A 23,090-nucleotide genomic window follows, 5' to 3' on the forward strand; every position below is an offset into this window, starting at 1 on the left:
TAAAAGTGGACGGAAAGATTGAAAGAAGAGAAAGCCTACTGGGGATATCGTTCGGTCACTCAGTCCGGATCACAGACGCTGACTCAATCCAGTGGCTTTCAAATACCGCAGCAGCGCTTTTGTGGCCCTTTGTAGCTGCGATATGCGAAACCATGGTCCCAAGATCTTGTTCAAGGTGAACCGTGTTCTATCTAGCTGATTGAGAGCTGTGCAGAGGTCATGTCTTTCGTTTTCAAAAGATGGGCAGTAGCACAGTAGATGTTCTATAGTTTTCTCGACACCGCAGGCATTGCAGTCGGCGCTATCAGCCATTCCAATCCAAAACGTATATGCATTGGTGACTGCGACGCCCAAGCGTAAGCGGCACAGCATTGTTTCCTCATTTCGCGGAAGCCCTGGTAACAGCCGCAGTTGCATAGAGGGGTCGAGGGAATGCAATCGATCTTGGGTGAATTCAGGTGTGTGCCAGTTCTCTAATGTCACACGGTGTGCTAGCTTGCTTAGGTGTTGGGCTGCGTCGGTCCGCGATAAAGGTACAGAAACAAAGGTTGCTCCTTCGTGTGCTTTCCTAGCAGCTTCGTCAGTGAGGTTGTTGCCGGAGATACCGCAATGGCCAGGCAGCTACTGAAACACGAAGTCGTGTCCTTTCGCTATCATACAATGGTGAATTTCTCGTATCTCCGACACTAGTTGTTCGCAGGACCCGCGACGAAGAGATGACAGAAGACACTTTAAGGCCGCCCTCGAATCGCAGAATATGGCCCACCGATTAGCGGGTTGGTTGTTAATGTAATCAACGGCACCTCGGAGGGCAACAAGCTCCGACCAGGTCGATGTTGTCAAGTGAGAAATCTTGTATCGGATGCTAATTGATCGTGATGGTATAACCATTGCGCCGGTGGAGCTGGTCTCAGTGGAAGAGCTATCCGTTATATGTGCACTCGTTCAAAGTAGAAAGTGTGCAAACAATCCAGAGCTGCTTGCTTCAGGGTCAAGGTAGGCAAGTCGGTCTTCTTTCTTATCCTTGGAACCGTAAGACGCACTTGAGGTTGTTTTAAACACCACAAAGCTGAGGTTGAACGTGCTGAGGGTGTGAAGCCCGATGGTAGACAGGCACAATGGATGCTGACCTCGTCGGAGAAGGGCACCTGTAGTCGTCGTTCTGGCAGGCAGGCAAGAGAGCTTGATTGCATGCGTGAAACATGACAAGCATGGGCCTTGAGCGTGTCGGTGCTAATGTAAGTCGTGATCGGATGGTCTCGAGCCATTATAATGGTTCCTGCTGTTGAGGCGCTCCGTTAAAGGCCTAGGTAAACACGTAGTGCCTATGCTTGCCCGCTCTGAAGTCTCGAAGATGTGACTTGCATGTTTTAGCAAGCACGGGAGAACTATAACGTAGCAGTCCGATAAAAAGTGCTCGATATAACTGTAGCATAGAGCCCACTGACGATCCCCATGTTTTCCCGGCGATGAACTTGAAGACATGAACAGATGCGAGCTTCTTCTTCAAGTGGGCAACGTGATGGCTCCAAGAGAGGTCCCGGTCCACAATAACACCCAAAAACCGATGATTTCTCTTATAGGAGACAGGCTGGCCATTGATGCATACTGGATAACGAGACATCGGTTTTCGTGTAAAAGAGACTAACGCACATTTTTCTGCTGAGATGGTAAGGCCTTGTGTGTGAAGCAGGCACGTACCCAGGATTTTTTTTCGGGGGGGGGGGGGGGCCCACCACCCCCATCATCATCATCATCATGTTTTATGTCCACTGCAGGACGAAGGCCTCTCCCTGCGATCTCCATTTACCCCTGTCCTGCGCCAACCGATTCCAACTCGTGCCCGCGAATTTCCTAATTTCATCGCTCCACTTAGTGTTTTGTCGTCCTCAATTGCGTTTTCCTTCTCTTGGTACCCATTCTGTAACCCTAATGGTCCAACGGTTATCTAATCGGCGCATTACATGACCTGCCCAGCCACAGTTTGTCCTCTCGATGCAATTAGAATATCGTCTATACCCGTTCGCTCTCTGATCCAGACCGCTCTCTTTCTCTCTCTTAACGTTATGCCTAGCAATCTTCGTTTGATCGCTCTTGGCGCGGTCCTTAACTCATTCTCAAGTCTCTGCCCCATATGTCAGCACTGGCAAAATGCACTGATTGCACACCTTACTTTTCAATAATAATGGTAAGCTTCCAGTCAGGAGCTGGCAATGTCTGCCGTATGCGATCCAACCTATTTTTATTCTTCGGTGAATTTCCTTCTCATGATCAGGGTTCCCTATGATTACTGGACCTAGGTAAACGTACTCCTTCACAGTCTCTAGTGGCCGACTGGCGATCCTGATCTCTTGTTCCTTTGCCCGGCTATTTATCATTATCGTCATCTTCGGCATATTAATATTCAACCCGACTCTTACACTCTCTCTGTTAAGGTCTCCAATCATTTGTTGTAACTCGTCTGCATTGTTGTTGAATAGAACAATGTCATCGGCAAACCGAAGGTTGCTGAGATATTTGCCGTCGATCTTTACTCCTAAGCCTTCCCAGTTTAATAGCTTGACTTCTTCTAAGCACGCAGTGAATAGCTTTGGAGAAATTGTGTCTCCCTGTCTGACCCATTTCCCTATAGGTATCTCCCTGCTTTTCTTGTGTAGAGTTAAGGTAGCTGTAGAACCTCTTTACATATTCTTACGTGAAGGACGAGCCAGTAAGAGGAGAAACTATTTACAGATTATATTTACAACAACGGTTGCAGCGCTGACTGGTTAGATTCACAGCGCGAGCCCAGTTCGTTCTTCCTCCTCTTTTCTGGAGTGATGGCGCCCACGCACCTCGTTCAAACAAACAAATACCACACGCATGTAGAAATATTTTTCAAGCTTTTTATGTAAGCGTTCTGTAGTCCTTGATTACGTAGTGCCTCTAGACTGCTGGTATCTCTACTGAATCAAATGCATTTTCGTAATCTATATAAGCCACATAGAGAGGATTATTGTACTCTGCAGATTTCGCGATAACCTGATCGATGACATGGATGTGATCCATTGTAAGGTATCTCTTCCTGAAGCCAGCCTGTTCCCTTGGTTGACAAAATCCACTGTTGCCCTTATTCTATTGGAGATTATTTTGGTAAATATCTTATATAATACTGGGAGCAAGCTAATGGTCCTATAATTTTTCAATGCTTTAACGTCTCCTTTTTTGTGGATTAGTATAATGTCTGCATTCTTCAAGTTTTCTGGGACCCTTGCAGTCGATATACACTTCGTATAAAGAGCCGCCAGTTTTCTAAGCATTATGTCTCCTCCATCTTTGATTAAATGGACTGTTATTCCACCTTCTCCTCCCGCTCTTCATCGTTTCATGTCTTGCAGCGCCCTTCTGACCTCATCGCTAGTTATAGGAGAGTTTCTGTATCCTGTTCGTTACTGTTTCTAAGTGAGGTATCGTGACTCCTCTGGGTACTGTATACAGGTCAGCTTAGAATTTTCCCGCTGCTTTTACTGTATCTTCGAGATTGCTTATGATATTATCCCTCTTATCTTTTAGTGCATGCATCATGGTTTGTCCTATGCCAGGTTTCTTTTTTACTGATTTCAGGCTGCGTTCATTTTTTTACGGCTTCTTCAGTCTTTCACATGTTATAGTTTCGAATATCAGTTATTTTCGCCTTGTGAATCAGTTTTGACAGTTCCGCTAATTGCGTAACGCTGTGCGGCCGCCAGTCCCATGCAACCACGTAGAGCGCAGGACTCTGCGATTCTAGACGTACTGCGCTCACAGAGAAAGATTAGAAAAACACCCACATAAGCACAGCAGAGAAGTGGCTACGTGAGGCGGTTCGACCGATAACTGTAGAAGCGTCATTCAAAGCATTTCTCCACTTCCGGCGGCGTTTTCTATGCTTCCTTCTTAAATAAAAAGATGTTGATCCATAAATATTCTCATAAACAACGGTTAACATTTTTATTATTCGCTTTTGCTTGCAGTTTGGTTGTTGCGTTGGCTCTCTCCCTTAGTAGATCGCTTAATTTCTCAACTCCTTGCGATTTTTGTTTCCGGTTTCCAATTTTGCACGAAAAGTGCTATACAATTAAGGAAAAACAGACGAGGTAACTGGCGACAGTCATCCTGCGTATCGGTTTAAGGGTTATTGCAGGGTTTCATGATGGACGCTCTTTCACATCATTTTATTTCCCACCTTATCTAACCCATATCACGTGTATATGGTTCCGGGCATCTGTCAGCGTCGCGGCGAGCCGTAACTCAAGGAAATAATGAAGCAAAGGGGAAAGTTAAACGCCATTGGTGTTTTCTCCAGCCGCAACTCGTTCCATGAGAGTACAGACCAGCTGAGTAACAGCCGCATCCCTCTCCTGGTCCCAGAATCAGCCTAAACAAAGAAGGTTGAACTAACAAAAGCAACAGCTATGCGCGTGACGGTTGAATAGATGGTGACAACTGAGCGCATCTGGAGTTAATCGCGCGGGTGCGGGATCTATGAGAAAACTGTCCTTCACATTACAAGAAATGCCGATAACTACCGCCATCTAAAAGGAGTGAAAAAGGCAGCATAAGGCTGACCGATGAACAGCTGCCAAGTCTCAACATTAATCTGGCGGCGATTTAGGAATGTGGGAGGAGTGGTGGCGTGGGTGGAGAGGGGGGGGGGGGGTATGCCACTTGATTTCGGGGGGGGCCCGGGCCCCCCCGGGCCCCCCGCTGGGTACGTGCCTGGTGTGAAGATAGTGAGATGCCTGTGTTTCTGCTTTCTGTAGCCTTGCGCGAACCTGCAGACGAGTGACCGCTGATGACCAGATGCAGTTGTCGTCGGCGTAGATTGAGACACTCACTGTTTCCGGTAGGGATTTGGCCAGCCCAAGAAGCGCAAGGTTGAAAAGAATAAGGCTTAGAACACCACTTTGGGGAACTCCTCGGCATACGTAGTGGTCGGTAGTCGGACCATCATCCGTACGTACGAACAAGGACCTTTATGTCAAGTAGTTTCTGATCCATCGATATACTCGCCCTCCTAGTTCAATCGTCAAAACTGAGCTCTAGGTCGCGGGATCGAATCCCGGCCACGGCGGCCGCATTTCGGTGAGGGCGAAATGCGAAAACACCTGTGTACTTAGATTTAGGTGCACGTTAAAGAACCCCAGGTGGTCCAAATTTCCGGAGTCCCCCACTACGGCTTGCCTCATATAATCAGAAAGTGGTTTTGGCACGTAAAACCCCATAATTTAATTTTAAATTAATCGTCAAAAGTGCGTCTAGAATGGGTTGATGGGAAATGTTGTCGTAAGCGCCTTTCACGTCCAGAAAGAGCGCTGCTGATTACCGTTTCTAAGATTTTTGCTGTTCTACAGATGACACTAGATCGATGACACTGTCAATCGATGAACGGCCTCGTCGAAATCCCACCATAGAATCAAGGTAAATTTTGTTGTGTTCTAGGTACCTTCAGAGACGCATGAGGATCACGCGTTCCATGAGCTTCCCGACGCAGCTGGCAAGTGCTATAGGCCGATGCGATGCCAGTTCGTGCGGCGACTTTCCTGCTTTTAGTAGCGGTACCAGGCGGCTGCGTTTCCATTCCTGTGGGACGACACCATCTTGCCATGAACTATTAAAAAGGCTGAGGAGTTCTCTTCGTGCTTCTCGGCCTAGGTGGCGCAAAGCAGTATATGTTATGCCATCAGGCCCTGGTGAAGACGAACACCTACAGAGCACTATAGCAGCTTCTAACTCTTCCATAGAGAATGGAACCTCCATACTTGTATCTCGTGGACCGGGGATGTCGCTTAAAGCCATGTCAGGGACTGAAACTGTGCCACCGGCGATTTTCGCGCAAAATTCCTCTGCAACGTCTATTTCACGGCGGTTTTGATAGAGAGCAAGGGCGTTAAGAGGTTGTCGTTGCTGGGGTCTTGAGCAAATGCCCCGTAGGGTACGCCACACACGGGACAATGGCTTGCGGGGATCTAGTGACTCGCAAAAGCATTTCCATCTTTGATCCGCTAGCTTATCCATTTGGCGTTTCATCTTCTTTTGCACGCGCCGAGCTTCTCTGAGGTCCAGAATTGACTTTGTGCGCCTGTACCTCCTCTCAGCACGGCGACGTATTGTACGAAGCATTTCCAATTCAATGTCATTCTCTGCACGCTTTGACAAATGTGTGAAGCAACGCGTGCAATCTTGCATTGCGTCTGCAATTATGTCTTCTAATCTGCGTGCGATATGTTTCTTGCAGGTGTCTTCTACTCGATCTTGAAAGACTGACCAGTCGATTTGGCGAGATACATCCGGTAATGCGGCGTCTAGTCCATCGATTCTCACATAGGTCGGAACATGACCCCTTCCATGGGTTTCAATATCAGTGAACCACTGCACGCTCAAATACAGGCAATGTGACACCAAATTCAAGTCAAGGCAGCTGCTGTACGTAGTTCCTCGCAGAAATGTCGGGCTTCCGTCATTTAGAAGACACAGGTTGTGGCCTGATGCAAAGGATATTAGTGACCTGCCCCTCGAATTTATCCTGGAGCTTCCCCATATATGGTGGTGAGCGTTGAAGTCCCCTGTTATTATCCAAGGACCGGGAGTAGCAGCCATAATATCTTCTAGTCTTTTGCTGTCAAACTGACTTGTTGGGGATGGGCAGACGCCAATAATAGTAAAAGACAGCCTCTTCTTTTTCACACTAACACAGCCGTATTGGTTACCGTCGTGTGGCGCTACGTGTTGCGAAAAATGCGTTAGGTCCTTGCGAATGTAAACCAGAACCTTACTACTACGGACACACGTGGTTGAAACAAAAGGTTCATATCCTGATAGTGTTATGGAGGCTGATAAATTCAGTTCACAGATCACCAGTATAGGAAAGTGGTAGTCAAATACGAACTGTCGAAAATCCGAAATACGAGACCTCAGGCCTCTCGCATTCCATTGGAATACGGAGGCACTTTTGACATCATCCCGGAACGATCGCTGTTGCTGTCGATGAGCCATGGTTCTGCTGTTGAAGTTCTCAAGCACTGGACTTCTGAAGGCTCGCTAGAACCGGATTGATGGCATCCAGCACTTGCAACTCACTTCGAGCTGTTGGTGTCTGTAGCTTGTCCAGAAGAACACGAATAGCACTCACCAGAGAGCTGATCATGACAACAATCTGTTAATCTTGGTCCGTCAGTTTATAAGGAACAGTCGAAGTGTCCCTTGCTGTCGAAGTCTGATTTCGCTCAGTAGAAGCATGTAGCCTCGGGAGTGCAGGCCAAGCGTCAGCAGCCGGGCTGTTCGTTGCACATTTGTCCTTTGAGCTGACTACGTTTGGCCTGGGCGGAAGAGTGGGTGGCAGTGTACGTGGCTGGCGCTCTGTAGAGGCTTTGGAGGTTCGTGATCGACGTCGGCGACGCGATCGTCGTCGCCTAATAGATGTTGCTGCTCCTCTGTGAGACGAGTGGTCTCGAACCATTTTCTTCAATATTGCCATTTCCTTGCGAATTGAAGGGCATTCCTTCGAGGTTGCATCGTGAGGGCCGCTGCAGTTTGTGCACTTCAGCACACTGGCCTCGCACATGTTAGTGGTGTGGGGCCCAGTGCAGCGACAACAGACGGTAGTGTTCATGCACACACTACTCACATGTCCAAACTTCATGCACTTCCAGCACTGCAGTGGTTTTGGTATGAAGGGGCGAACTGCGTATCGGAAGTGGCCCACTTTTTCATGCGAAGGTAGGGATTCGCCTTTAAATATGATTTTGACACACTGTGACGTGCCGAGACGAAACGCGTTTGTGATGATGGTGTTTTCTGTAGCTGGCTTGATTAAGATCGACAGATCAGAGTCGACAATGGTCTCGTCAACATCGTAAAGTATGCCAATACTGACTTGTTTGCCCAGTGGAATATGATGGCGGACTTTCATCCCGTCAAGTTCCGTGACATTGCGCAAAGAATCGAAAGCAGCCGCGTGTTCTACGCCAATCGCTAGGACGTTCTTACGGGTGTTCGCTCTGATGACTTTGATTTCATTCGGAACCAGTGCCTCTAGATGTGAAGACACGGCTTGCCTGTTGAGGCGTCTCAGGTTGTCAGTAGCGAGAACTGGCGCGAATGGGATGGTGAGCTCCTCGGTATTCCTCACGGTGGACTCACTCAAATTCGAGGACGCGCTGAGAAACCTTCGCTTTGCTTTACGACTCCGCACCAGCTCGAAGGTGTCGTCACAAGAATCTTCACTGCTGACATAGTACTGCATGTTGTCGTCGCTGTCAGGGTCGCTCTCGGTGCCGTTGCGCTTCCTGGAGGCAGCCGCCGCGGGCACTGCCGAGTCCGGCGGACGCGCGTGAGACTCCATCTCCATCGCAGTTAAGGAGGAAACAGCAGCTCACTGGCATAGTCTAAAAGAGAGAGAGAGAAAGAGAGAGAGATAGAGAAATAAACGCTATTGCTAGACCAGGCTTCTTGAACCCAAAGGTGGGTGGCCTCCTCAGTCCAGGTAGCCATGGCTCGCTGCCGCCGACCGCGCCCTGTTCACCAATCGTAGCGGGTTGTCAGGGTCTTGCGTCACCAGCAGAGCCTCCCACTGGTCTTCTGATTCTTCCTCTATATCCGCTTCTTCCTACATGTTATCGCCTGGTGGTGATGATGACCGTGGTACTTCGCGGTTATTTCTGCGCTCCAGCACCATATGGCGCAAGGTGTTGGGCGTGTCCGGCAGGCAGAACTTGCAGTCCACAAATCCACAAAATACGTAGAGCTGGAAGACTCGGCGTTCTGCCTGAAAGGCACTTCGTCTTCTTCCGTTGGAATAGGAATATGAATATGAATTGCGCTACCGCAGAGACGCTGAAGGCGGCCGTCTGTTTTTTTTTTCATTTTTTTCCTTTTTGGTTAACTGGTGTACGTAAGTCAAAACTTCTTTTTGTATGCACTTCTAGAATCGCCCTCCCCTGCCCCGGCCTTTATGTAGTACTGCAACTGTGGAGCCATTGACGTCTATAAATAAATAAATAAATAAATAAATAAATAAATAAATAAATAAATAAATAAATAAATAAATAAATAAATAAATAAATAAATAAATAAATAAATAAATAAATAAATAAATAAATAAATAAATAAATAAATAAGGATGATAAGCCACGAATTATGGTTATACTTCATAGTTCAGTCTCGGAGAAACGTTTTTGCGCGCACTTTATTGCCCAAACTTCACCTGGAGGCACGTTCCGGGCAACCTCCTCTTTCTCTCCCTCCCTCTTTTATGCCTGCCGGCGCGAAACAAAACGAGCTTCTTGTCCACGTGTAAAGCAGTGACTGAAAGGCACAGACCTCGTTAAAGCACTGGAAGAAGCATAATATAACCCTTTTTAAGCACACCTCGGATTACTTCAATAAAAGAAAAAAAGAAAAGAAAAATAAACGTTTTTTTTTCGTTCTCTCTCGGAAGCCAATCGACCGAAATTTCTCAAAGCTCGTGACGACGCCCCGTAAGCTAATAAAGTGCCCCCGGCTGAAACGTACGCGCCTCAACAATAACACTTCGTCCGAAATTGGAACATCAAACACGCACACTGGCGCGCTGCGTACCACCCCGCCTCATCCCCCTCCGCTCCTTTTTGTTCCTTTTACTCTTCCGCATGTCGTCGCGCGCAAGGACGCAGCGGAGGCGTGTGTGCGAACACACAGAGGAAAAGCGAACGAAGCGACGGGAACTCACGTGCGTTCACGTACATGTGGCGCGCAATCATCTCGCGACGGCATACATATAAACTTGATTTTGCGAAAGGTTACGGCGCGCGCGGAGGACGACTGCGCCGAGCGTCGTCGGGTAGCTTGACATCCCGAGGGTATGCGACGCGCAGTTTACTGAGAAAAAAAAAAAAAAAAAACATGGAGGGAGTGATGTTTTCGATTTTAGTCTTATTTCTTTCCTTTCTTTTTCTTTCTTTCTTAATGGTCCAAAAGTATAATCCAATAGAACGCTAGAAGTTGGTTCAGGCGGAAATTTGGGTAACAGGGACTTAGCCGGTGAATTTGGAGCAAAGAAGAACGGGAAGAACGGCGTAAGGCGCGGTAAATTGCCGGATGGGGAAATTGAATAAATGGCCAAGCTGATTCCGCTTTCTCGAGTGTAGGAATTCGCGAACTCGAAGACCTGAATTGGGTTTCCGTATTTGTTTATGCGATACCAAAACAACATATGCAATTGTCGGCAGTGCATATACATTTTTTTAATCCGCGTTGTTTGCACAGCATCGCGAAAATACGACAGCTCGAAAAAAAAAAGTTGTGGAAACATAAAACCAACAGGCGTTCCACTTCTCAAGCTTTCCAGTAATCATAATTACATAATCGACACAGAACGTATTCACTGCACTGACGTTGTAATATGACGTTTAAATGCAATGAATAAAGGAAGTTTAGTTGACCACTGAAAAAAAAATAATTGGCGGTTTATTGGTAAACGCGAGACAAAGTAGTCAGCGTTACGCCGCACCTCGTTGAGGTCCTGTATCCACGATTTAAACCGTGCCCACTACATTGCATGTTGTGCATCGCATTGCATTGCCTTGCATTGCAGTGCGTTGCAACAACATGTCCAGGAGATCACTCGACACACGTCCTGCCTCTTCGAGGAGCGAAGTGCAACTGACGGTGGTACAGAGCAGGGAAGCGTCTGTTGCATTAGTAAATATATATAGTGCTACAAAAAAAAAAGAGTGCCTGTGTGAAATGTGGGAAGCCGGTCACGTGTTACCGGCTTCTCACATTTCGCACACGTACTATGTTTTTTTTTTCACTTTGATACTCCTGATGAATGCATTAAAATAAAGAAAGGCTAGCGGTAGCTGGCGCGATGGCACCTTCGCAGTAATGAAAAAAAAAGAAACAAAGCTAGAGCGTCAATCGTCCACAACAGCGACAGCGATGCGATCACAATGAATACACCACAAGAATGGCAATAATAACAACTATGCTTGTAGAATGACGACGATGTTTTCACTGGCACATGTCGGCCACCTATAGTAAACACGCTGCCTTCCGTAGTGCCGTTTACATAAACTCGACGTGAGTGGGTCGAGTCAGAAGTTGAACTGACCCATCTCGACCCGACACCCCGCTTCCGATCTTCGACATTTCCTCGCTGCGACCAGCCAGCGTTTACAGGAACCCGACGACCGCTTTTCGACCGGACAAGCTGACGCGACCCGTCTTTATCGGGTCCATATAAAAGTAGCTTCTACTTTGCGCTATCATTTTGAGGCCGCCAAGCTTCGGGCCATACAGCAGGGGTATACTTAACATCTGTGACGCGCAAGTGAGTGAGTGATCGATCTCTTTTCACTGCATCGTTTGGTCGGCGTTTAGTGTTCCCTGCCACTGCACTCTCATATCCGTCTACATTGCGTTACGTCGCATCGCGTATACACTATCCCGCTTGTTTCGCACAGCACTCTACCGACCTTTAAAGACCTTCAGTACGCGTTACTCGCACTCCCGCATCCGACAACCTCCTACTCGCTTCCGCGCTACAGTTATTAAACAGTGAGTTTAGCTCAACAGCTGACAAATATAACAACGCTCGAAGAGAAGGATTAGAGCGTCATGAAAGGCATTGATACGACCTACCGAACGGTAGAACTGAACTCCTCCATGCTGATCTCGCGTTATAGAGTTTTCTATATTACATTGGTTTGCTCCGGTTGCCATACATCGGAAAAAAGAGCCGTCACCTTGAAGGCCATGTTTTTTTATCAAATTTTAGGGGAGGGGAGAGAGTGATGATGAGCTCAACAAAACAAACAATTTGCTCGTGGTAACCACGTGCTTCGATTGACTGTCGTGCGGCAGGAGTAGGGTAGTACGGTAATACTTTGCAGACACGATGGTCAGCGCGTCACGTATATGTTATGCCTGTTTGTTAAAAATGGTCAAACTTGGTGAGGGGCCCCTCACCAGGCCACGTAGAAAATTTCGGTCATTCACTGGTGGTTGTTACTTGACGTCTAGCGAGCAATCTACCTCAAGAATTTTTCAAATTGTTTCGTTAATAGTCGAGATAGAAATATTTCAGTGCTACGAACCCATGATTTCAGGACGCGAGCGTCACCAACACCTCCTAGACTAGAAGGCCGGAGTGCTCGGCGAGTGACGTCACGGGCAAGAGGCCATCGGCACGTTCGGGGATACGGGTTCAGTGAAGGGATCGCGGCTTGGTTCACCTAGCAGCCGTATGCTTTTATTGACCACTCCACACGTTTTCTTCAGTCGAAACTGCGGAATGAGCAGCAGGCACCTTACAAAGCATTTATTTAGAGGCACAGATACAAAACAGCTTTGTAAAGCTTGTGCATGTATTGATGCCAGAAGCTTTTATAGCATCGCGCTTTGTCGTCTTTGTAATGTACGTTTTTTGTGAATTATTATTATTATTTATTATACCCCATACTTCACACCTATTACTTCAAGTAAATTGAATCCGTAAAAACCTCTCCTTCCGTATTTTGTACTTTGGTTTTTACAGCACGGCGCTGACGAATGTAATGCACTCGATTAGCTTCACAATTGCGTATTAACAATCTTATTGGGGACACATGTATTTATTACAATCTAGATTATGATCAAACGAATAATTTCGCTTTCGACGCACTAATTACCGCAGTCCACTAATTTACAACAACTCAAATGAGTTTTGAAATGGGATATTAAACATTTGTGCAGCTATTTACACGAAAACAGCTGCCTTATTGCGCAGAGTTTCAGCTTTTCTCTTGCTTGCCTTAGCATTGACATCCATTATTTTGTCATTCAACTTGCAGCAGTAGTTCTTCAATAAAATATTCGTCCTACACCACAAAAGGTGCCTTAACACAAATTCAGATTTATGTCTATCCTCGCAGGCGTCGAACTCTGAGGAAACATCACTTTCTGTAAATGCACTTGCTGTAATTGAGCAATTAACCTTTCCGTATTTTTCAAAAGTAACTATTTAAAGAAGTTCTGAACATCTTACCCTGGAGTGCGCTAATACAATGTAGTCTGCACGTGGTAGCGCCCTAATCCAGGCACTCTGGGCTTCTTCATCTTGCGGAAACTTGAATACATTATTTTTCTGCCTTGATTTGTACATGTAATTGCTCCGGCAATTGGGCACGCAGCACTTAAAAGGCATATCTTGGCATGGCACTCCATATTCCGGGGCAATGAAGACTCGCGGTACACGCAATCGCAAGCACAGCACAAGTGTTGATACTACATGCACTGGTCACGTCTAGAAAAAAAATGTGCGTTCGGAAGCATGCAATAGCATGGCCGAGCATGCCGGGATTTGTTTAACCCCGAAGCTATTCAAGGAGCGGCAGGGCTCCTGGAACTAATTGAATTGTTGTCGCCGCTTTCGTCCCCTCGGTCTTCTCCGAATAGCCGGGGTTAACCATTGTATATCTTCCGCGCTTCATTTTCAAAACTGGTGCTCCGCTCGTAGCTTCGTAGCACACTGCACGGAACTTCTATGTTGGCCTCTTGTGCGTGACGTCGCTCAAGGGGAGAGGGTCAGCCAGAAGGCCTTAAGTTCTCTAGAGGGTGTTGGCGTCACCCCCAACACTCTCTCCATTTGTCACCGCCTATTCTCCGCAAGCGAAATTCCTTCCCTGCGGTCTTCCATACCAGAGCTAAAGGATCGCGTGACGCATATATCACGCCCCCCCCCCCCCCCCCTCTCTCTCTCTCTCTCTCTCTCTCTCTCTCTCTCTCTCTCTTTCTCTCTTTTTCCCCTCTCTCCCTCTTTTTTCTTTTTTTAAATCGGAGCCGTTATTCTAGGTTATGGCGGTTTGTGTACGTAGGCAAAACGATGACGGCCACCCCAGAACTAAAGAAATACCGTATTAAAATATGCATAACCAAAATAGCCACTGTTTAGTATGGATTGCGGCTTGACGTCGCAGGCTCTATAGGAAAACCACGTAAACTTATCTCGGTTCCCTTCCAACCGTGCAATAGGCAGGCTACGTGCAGTGAGGAAAAAAAAAAAACGAAATTCACTGTGGTATGTGTCTTTTATTTCCAATCAACACATTTATTATCAACAAATTTATCACCACATATAAAGCTCCTCTGGCCATCCACCTTCACAGAGTAGAATGGCTCTGAATTTCTTTTCTCGTGCTCTTTTGCTGCGCCGCGCTTCGGCTGTTGGTCTCGCACACGAGCTGTTGCATTGGTCTTGTCTCGCGCAACGCACGATTTTGCGCGAGGACGACGCAAGTGGATCACAGAGCATGGTCGCGCGCTGGAAGACGGTAGAGAATGACATTGTTTCGTTCTCTGCGCGCACAACATGAGAACAAGCAGACCAAACGGAAGTACGTCTATATTGCTACAGTACAAAGTAAAACAGTAACATGCATGCATTCGGTTTGTAGGTTTTGTAATTAAATGTGTAAGCGTTTATATGCTTACCCAACGAGAAAATAGTCATCCTGTTCCTTCGTCCGTCCGACCCTTAATGCGATTGCTTTCGAGGTAGCGCCCGCAGCAGCGAGCGAATTAACATCCGTGCTGCCCCTCGCTTCAACGCCAAAGAAGCGGCGGGCTCACAGCGCTCACGGAACTCTTATCACCCGCTTTACTCGGCCAATTTCGTAGATAGCTTTCAAAAGGCGGGCCCACGCGCCTCTCTTCAACGCTTAGTAAGCGGCGAAAACACAGCTCGCGAAGCTATCAGCAGTTCGTACTCTTTGTCAGCATCGCAAATCACATTCAAGGTGAGGCCTACGCAGCGGTGTCATACGAAGCCGCCACCTGATTACATTTGGTCACGGTTCATAATGGTTCGACATGGATGGATAAGGTGCTAAAGGGCGATAACGGCTCATATTGATCGGAACGTCATCAGTGTACCGGGCGCCACCACCTGCGGTACTTTGCTTGCGTCATCAATGCTGCTTGCGCCGCCGTCCGCACGAGTTCGTGTCGCAGCAGCGCGCTCGTTTGTAGTGGCTTGATCAAGTTTCATAACATTGATAATGATACCGAGCTACGTGGAGATCAGTGAGTGGCACAGTGCTTACATATACTTGGACAAATCCCAATGGAGCTTCTTCGACAATTTTTCTCTAAGCATTCGTTCGGCTATTTAAGCAACAAGCGACAACCAAATAAGTGTTGTTGCGTTGAATAATTCTTAAAGTCACTTGTCACTAAGAGTGATGTCAAAGCACTGTCATGTACATACGTAGGTGCACTTGTGCTATACACGTCGACTCTTTTGAGCGCGGCGCCCTCGAGAAGGGCAAACGGCGTTTGGTTTGAAATTTAAGCTCTCACCGTGGCGCGTAGGGATGTAATACTTAGCAGGCTAGTCCGCCTATGTCCAACATAGACAGACGGACGATTTTCTCGTTGGCTAAGCATAGAAATGCTTACGCATTTAATAACAAAACATACAAACCGAATGTCTGTGTGCCATTGTTTTACTTGTCAGCTCCAATTGCCAGAACTGGTGAGGGGCCCTTTAAGAACTATCCACGCCCGTTCGTACTTGAATGCAGCAGAACAATAACTGCAGTCTTTAAAACTGATGGTAGCGCTAAAAAGGAACGGACACACGAAGAAAAGACGACACGACGACGAAGAAACGCTACTGACAACTGGTTTATTTTTCACAAGAATTCTATATTTAAAAGAATCGCAACACATGCGCACAACCGAACTACACCAGCCTTCTTTATCGCCATATCAAAAACAATGTCATGCACGCGAAGCGAGATGATGATGTTCACTTCTTGCCGCTCGGGAGTTTTATCATCTCGCTTCGCGTGCATGACATTGTTTTTGATATGGCGATAAAGAAGGCTGGTGTAGTTCGGTTGTGCGCATGTGTTGCGATTCTTTTAAATATAGAATTCTTGCGAAAAATAAACCAGTTGTCAGTAGCGTTTCTTCGTCGTCGTGTCGTCTTTTCTTCGTGTGTCCGTTCCTTTTTAGCGCTACCATCAGTTTTAAAGAATGCATCACCAACTAGCCCAGCACCAAGTTTTGTTGAAATAACTGCAGAAGTGCTATGGATGACTGCAGGCCACGCTCACGACTGTCTACTATTACAAAAGTTATAAAAAAGGAGATTATTCAGATTTTCTTGAGCGAAACGACTTTAACAGCTTCGTTATCTCTGCTGAAAGAAGGCGAGCTTTCACATCTCCAACATTTGATTGGTTATAAGCTACAGGGATGTAACTGCGTAACGCCTATGACACCAAGACGTCGCTACACATAAACACACTAAGTACACAATGTTTACTGTATGTATTTCGAAGCTGTAACGTTTTTCTTAGTTTACAATATTTCTTACTGTTACTAAAAGAGCAGCCGTCACCATTATAGGCGACAAAATTTTTTTTATTGTCATTGCCATAAGAAAAATCAGTTTCGAACGAAACTTCGACGACGCGAATGTTAAGCAATAGTAGACTGAGTACATTCTTATCTTCAGTAACCGCGGGAACCGTAAAATTCTGTAGGCCTCGCAGAAAATACGGCAGGGTGTCTTTGGTTAGGCGCGTAGGTTGACATAATGGTTGCAGGAAAGTCACGTAGGTGGGCTTCTCCCCAGAAATACATTTACTGGGGAGAAGACAGCTATAGCTTCATGCCGGTGCATTTGAACTCGCGCTGAAGCCTACGTTTGTAAAAGCAGCGTATGCAAAGCCCGGAAAATGCGACAGACCTTTTCCTTCGTCTCCACTCTTGCGCTTTTGTTTCGAGGCCGCTGTCACCCGTTCCGCGCCGCCTTTCGGGTAGCTTGCGTTATATCAGTGCTTAATATCGCAAGTTCTCGGAAAATAAATCGTCATATTTGACACAATGTAACTCAACAATACAAACAAAATCACAATTTTGTAAACAGCAGCAGAATTTGGAAAGGGCAGAAATAATTTGTAAATTGAAATTTTTCAAAGGTTACGCAAACAAGGTAACTATTTTGCATTATCTACATGCACGAATGCATCATATAATGCCAGATTTAGACAATCTTACGGATACAGTTTACAAAACTGTGATATCTGCTCTAGAGGCAGATTAGCGAAGTTCAATGATCTAGTTCAATGATATTAACTAAAATATTTTAGGGAAATTTTGCAAAAATTGATTGCCAAAATAAAGAGGTATCTGCTCACAATTTCTGGACATTTTCTTATAAATGAAAAAAAAAACTTAAACAAATATTGTGTCAGTGATTTCCTTATAACTGAACTTATTCTTCACATCATTTAAATAAGAAAATTAAATTTGATTCCGAGCTTCACGGTGCCGTCATCACACAAATACTTGCTGCGCAAGTTGGCGAAACATTCTTCATCGCGTTTGTCTTTCTTTTTGTGTGCACGCCTTTTCGTACCTAACGTCCACGCCCGCAATAACGATGTTTCCTGTGTGCGTAGGCTGTGTTTCTGAATGTGTTCCCAGCGCGGAAAATGTGTTAGAGATGAGCGGCAATGTACAAGCTTATACTATCGAGATAGCAATTACACTGACACTCGATCGAGGCGCGTTTTAGCCATCGCCATGCTGTCGCGGAGTCTGCGGGTTCCCCGCGCTGAGGGTTAGGTTAGTAGGTCTTTAGGGAGGCGAACGGCGCGCATAATGTTTGGCTGCAAAAGCGACAAAGCCAAGCGGACATGCCGTCACGCGCCGCTCAGTCGGCGCTGCGAGGGAAACACAGAAGCGTTCTGCCTTTCTCTGGTGGCATGGGCGTTCCGGCTGATCTATTGCGTGTGTGCATAGCACACACCGGCATTGAATATACATGGCCAGAGTGGAACGGACAGTAAACTTCAAGCTAAAATTCTCTAATACATTGGCGCTGTCATACGCCAGTGGTTTTCTGTCGTTATCATCTCGTGCACCATCGAGATGGTAAGCATGCAACACCGCTGGTGGCGCTTCTCACCTCGCCAGCGTTGTGAGGCACCTGGTAAGCTGCCAGGCTGTGATTTCTGCTGCGCAGCAATAGTTGTCTCGCGTGTTGTGTCTACTGACCATATCGCCCGTGCGTGCCGTTAAAACAAACTGGCCCACTGCGAAGAGGGAGTAAGCGCGATTGCAAAATTAGACCGCATAAGTCCCTCTCCACTAGGTGCTACGTAAATTAGGCATGCAATTCTTTTAGTGCTTGAATAAATGTAACTCGTGTATTTTGTTACGTCAATTCCGTGCGCGTACGCCCTCGGAGCTCATACACCCTCTGCAGCACTCACAAGACGTTTCGCGTACCCCACGGCGGCTGCGCCTCTCATATACAACCTGTCCCCCTTTTTTTTTCGTTCCACACTTTCTGTAATGCTGCCGCCGGGGCCAGCAATCGAACCTGCTACGTCTTAGTCTGCCGTAGAACGTCACAGCCACTGAACCAGAGCCATACGGCCATCGCATTTGCCTGGCCCTCTGACACAACCTCGGTGTAGAGGAGGAGAGGCCGAGTTTTTCTGGTGGGAGGTGGTATGTTTGCGCTTACACTTCATTTCGCTTTATTCCGTGAAATTGTTCGCGCCTATCTAGTGCCTGAGTGAAGGAACGACTAACTAACTAACTAACTAACTAACTAACTAACTAACTAACTAACTAACTAACTAACTAACTAACTAACTAACTAACTAACTAACTAACTAACTAACTAACTAACTAACTAACTAACTAACTAAATAAATAAATAAATAAATAAATATTAATTGCTGAATTTCCACACCTCCCCGTGTTCTTAATCATAATTGAGTGAACACTTCAAGCACGCCTTTTCTAACGGCCCCCACTATTCATATTCGCGCCTTCACGACCACTTAAAAGTTTACGTGCCGGTTGGCACTGTACTGTAAGCCTATTGTTCCAAAGGCCACCGCGGACAGGGATCAGCTGGCTTCTTCCGTAACTAAGAGCGATCCATACGCTTTTCGACTATGCGTTAGGAAATCTACTTTGCTAACTTGCTCCCACGTGGTCTTCATTTCATTTTCGCTTTCTATTCCTCCTGACGCAAATGAAAATATGAACACTTTGTTTTTGCATGATTCAGCTTTCCTTCCTAGAAGAAAATCATGCTGTAGTTTCTACATTGCAGATGGACCATGCATGCCCCTTGTTCGATTGAGCGCTAAAACTAATGTTAGGCAAAACAGACACGCGGTAAACAGTAAATATATTTTATTTATTCATACTGTCGATCCCATCAGGGATCATAACAGGAAGGGCATACATAGTTATCTTGCAGTCTAACAATAATAATTAGCGCAATAATAAGATTAGACATATTAGACATGCAGTTAGCAGAGGCAGACAATGTAGTAGGCATAAAAGTAACGTTATACATTGTAATAATGTTGATAAAAGAAAGCAACAGGTAATCAAAGGTAGAAAATTTACAAAGGTGAAAAAATGGTAGGCATAAATTACACAATAATACATAGCATTAAATTTAAGAGTAACAAGGGGTAATGAGGTAGTCTGTCAAATAACAATGGTGGTAATCAATAATTACAACAGGAAAAGAAGTAAACAATTTGCATAAATAAACAATAGTACTCAGTAATGGCAAGTAATACAAGTTATAAAAGTGAGGTATACACAAGAGGTAGTAATTCATAAGGTACGTTTAAGGTGTCGTTAAAGAAATTGTGATTATGTACACAATCGAATGAAATAAAATGGCACAAAAATAGATGGTGACACAGGTACATCATAAATGTGAAGCACGCAATTCATTTGCGGCTAATGTCAAAAAAGTAGTTAACGATGGGCTGTCTGTAATATTAGGGTCCAGCTTATTCCATTCACGTGTCATTAGAGGGAAAAACGAATGCTTATGGCTTTCCGTATGAAATGGGTGTTCGTTTAATGATAGTGAATGTTTATGTCGGGTGAGTCGTGTTTGTGCTAAAGATAAGTATTTGGAACTGTCTATTTTCATTTCGTTATGAATAAGTTGATACATAAATTTTAATTGTGCAAGCTTGGCTCGTTTTTGTAAGGTCAGTATACCGACCTGTTTTAGCAATTCTGTGGGTAAGTCTGTTAACCTATGTTTGTTGTAAATATATCTGAGTGCCTTCCTTTGAATTGCTTCTAGTTTGTTAATGAGTTCTTTGGTGAAAGGAAACCAAACAACGTTAGCATACTCTAATACAGATCTGACTTATGTGTTATATACTAGTAGTTTTGTGTTTGGGGGTGCTAGTCTAAGACGTCTGTTCAGGAAAAACAATTTTTTTTTGTGCGGTCGAGGTAACGTTGTTAACATGGCGCTCCCATCTGAAATCGTGTGTTAAGTGTGGCGTTATTTATAGTGTAGTTAAATTCTGATGCGAGATTTTTTCTAGTAATTGATAAAATAGCTGATTTTTTAATATTTAAAGTCATTTGCCATTCGTCACACCATTTGTACACAAGTGACAAAGCGTCGTTCAAGGCCACATGGTCATTATGAGAATTGATTACCTGATACAGAACACAATCGTCAGCAAAAAGTCTAACATTGACTGGAATATTAGAAGGCAGATCATTAATGTATGAGAAACAAAACTGGAGCCAGAACACTTCCTTGTGGAACTCCGGATCTTACGCTAGATTTCATGGAATATTGCTGGTTAACTTCTACAAATTGAGTGCGGTTAGTAAGGTAGTCTTTGATCCAGTTCAGAATAGGGCCCTTTCCCCAAGTAAGTTCGAGTTTATAAATTAATTTCTTATGTGTTACGCGATCGAAAGCTTTTGAAAAATCTAGAAAGATGAGATCGATTTGTTTCGGTTGGTCAATACTTAACGATACATCGTGGACAAGCTCAATTAGTTGTGTGACTGTGGAAACTCCTGTGCGAGAACCATGCTGACAATCCATTGGTATTTCTTCCTGTTCAAGGTGTTTGGTTATGTGCTTTAAGATAATGTGCTCTAGTAGTTTACAAACAGTGCATGTTAGTGAGATTGGTCTGTAGTTAGCGGGTTCTGTTTTACTTCCCGATTTATGAATTGGTTTCACTTTAGCTGTTTTCCAATCCTTAGGGAGGGTACCTGAGGAGATTGATTTGTTAAAAATTATTAATAAGTACTTGGCCATCCACTCAGCGTATCTGCGAAGGAATGCATTTGGAATATTATCAAGTCCTGGTGATTTCTTTGGGTCTAAGTTAAGCAGTAGGTTAAGTACGCCTGTTTCGGTTAATGTGAGTGGCTCTAGTGGCTTATTTCTAGAGAAGCCTGCTTTTGGTAGTGTGCCATTGTCCTCAGTGAAAACAGAGCAGAAGTAGTCGTTAAGCAAGTTAGCAGAGTTTCTGTTATCTTCATTTGAGGCTTCGTTGTCGTTACGATTCTTTTGGTTAATGTAGCTCCAGAACGTTGTGGGAGCAGTTTTTAAAAAGTTTGTGAGTGTATTAGTAAAGTAGAACTGTTTGGCTGTCTTAATTTTTGATTTCATAAGTTGGATAGCTGCGCTGAGATTTTCATGCGTAAATTTTAATGGGTTAGTTTTCAGCAAATTTCGCATTCGGTTTACTTTACGTTTCGCGTATATAACGTCACGCGTTATCCATAGATTACGCCTGGTAAGTTTCTTTCTTCTAGTTGGTATGTAATTGGTTATACAGTCCAGCCCATTTATAACAGCTGCAGATATAACGAATGCTCGCTTAGTACGAACGAGGGCAGTGCTACCGTCAAAATATATATTGGGGCAATGGCACAGTGTCTCACACAGAACGAATTGTTGTGGTCTCAACACTCGGTTAGAGCGAACGCGAAGCTGTAGGGCCCCTGTAGTTGACCGAGCCGGCGGTGTTTGGATGGATGGAACTCACCGCGGAGTGCATAGAAAATTGCTTCCGCAAGGCGGGTTTTATGGGCCCAGGCACCGAGGACGCCATAGATCACCCACCGGAAGGCCGGTCGCACGAGGACTTGTGGCAACGCGTCGTTGACACGCAGCTGGCCGGACCTGACGTTGCCTGGGACGATTTCGTTTCTGCTGATGACGACGCCGACATTGCGGAGCCATGAACTGACGAAGCTATTGTGCGTGAAGTGCGAGCCCTTCCTGGCTGCCCAGAGACCGACGAGGACGATGACGAGGATGCTGCTCTACCGCCGGTTGCTGTGAACGCTTCAACCGCGATCGGTTACATCGCGTCGCTTAAGGAACTCGTGTGCAGCAGAGGCCTTGGCGATGAACATATTACCGCGCTGGAAAAATTAGAAACGGCAGTGATGCGATCAGCTTTGAAGAAGCAGACATGCATCACGGACTTTCTTCAAAAATAAAGTGAACTTTCGTCTCGCTTGCTCTTTTTTCCCGTATTATAGGTGGTCCACTTAGTACGAACTTTGGATACAACGAACAAATGCCACGTGACGATCAAGTTCGTTATGTGGGCTGGACTGTACAATGAGATATAATGACGGAAAATGCGAGCCACAATGTATCGATGTCTGTAGTGCTGTTATGGGAAAGTTGCAAAAACGTGTGGTATTCATTAATCAGGTAATCAAGCATACTAGTGTCGTTAGCTTTACTATAGTCGGGGTAAGCGATGATTTGCTGAGGGGTAACGCTGTCATGAAGGGGTATAGTGCAATGGGTAATTTTGTGATCCGAAATACCATCTAGTAAGCTTAATCTTGTTTCGTCATTTATGAAGTGATTGCTGAGGAATATTGGATCTAGTATGGAACAGCTGGATCTCTGTACACGTGTAGGTTCAGTTACAATTTGTGTAAGGTTGAACGATAACATAAAGTCAAGTAACACATCCGCACAGGGTGAATGATGCTGCATTGTTGGCCAATTCACTTCAGGAACGTTAAAATCATCTGCGATTATTAATCTGGACCCTGATGCATATTGCTCAGTATATTCATGCAATCGGCGCACATTGTCGAGGCCGGAAGAATGACTGCGATAGACGCAGCCTACGACAACAGTATAAGATGCGAAGGGCAGTTTACAAAAAATGGCCTCAACGCCCGCAACATCCGGTAACATTAAAAACGGGATTTCTGTCTTTACTAGAATGGCCACGCCACCGCCTCGTGTTGTCCGG

General features: G+C 45.5%; 1 pseudogene; it reads left to right on the plus strand.

Moving 5' to 3' along the window:
* The first annotated feature begins 21,840 nt into the window (after positions 1 to 21,840).
* Positions 21,841 to 22,392, plus strand: LOC135901470 (uncharacterized; annotated as a pseudogene).
* Positions 22,393 to 23,090: the final 698 nt, after the last annotated feature.

Source organism: Dermacentor albipictus, chromosome 1, assembly GCF_038994185.2.
Source record: "Dermacentor albipictus isolate Rhodes 1998 colony chromosome 1, USDA_Dalb.pri_finalv2, whole genome shotgun sequence".
Taxonomy (NCBI): Eukaryota; Metazoa; Arthropoda; class Arachnida; order Ixodida; family Ixodidae; genus Dermacentor; species Dermacentor albipictus.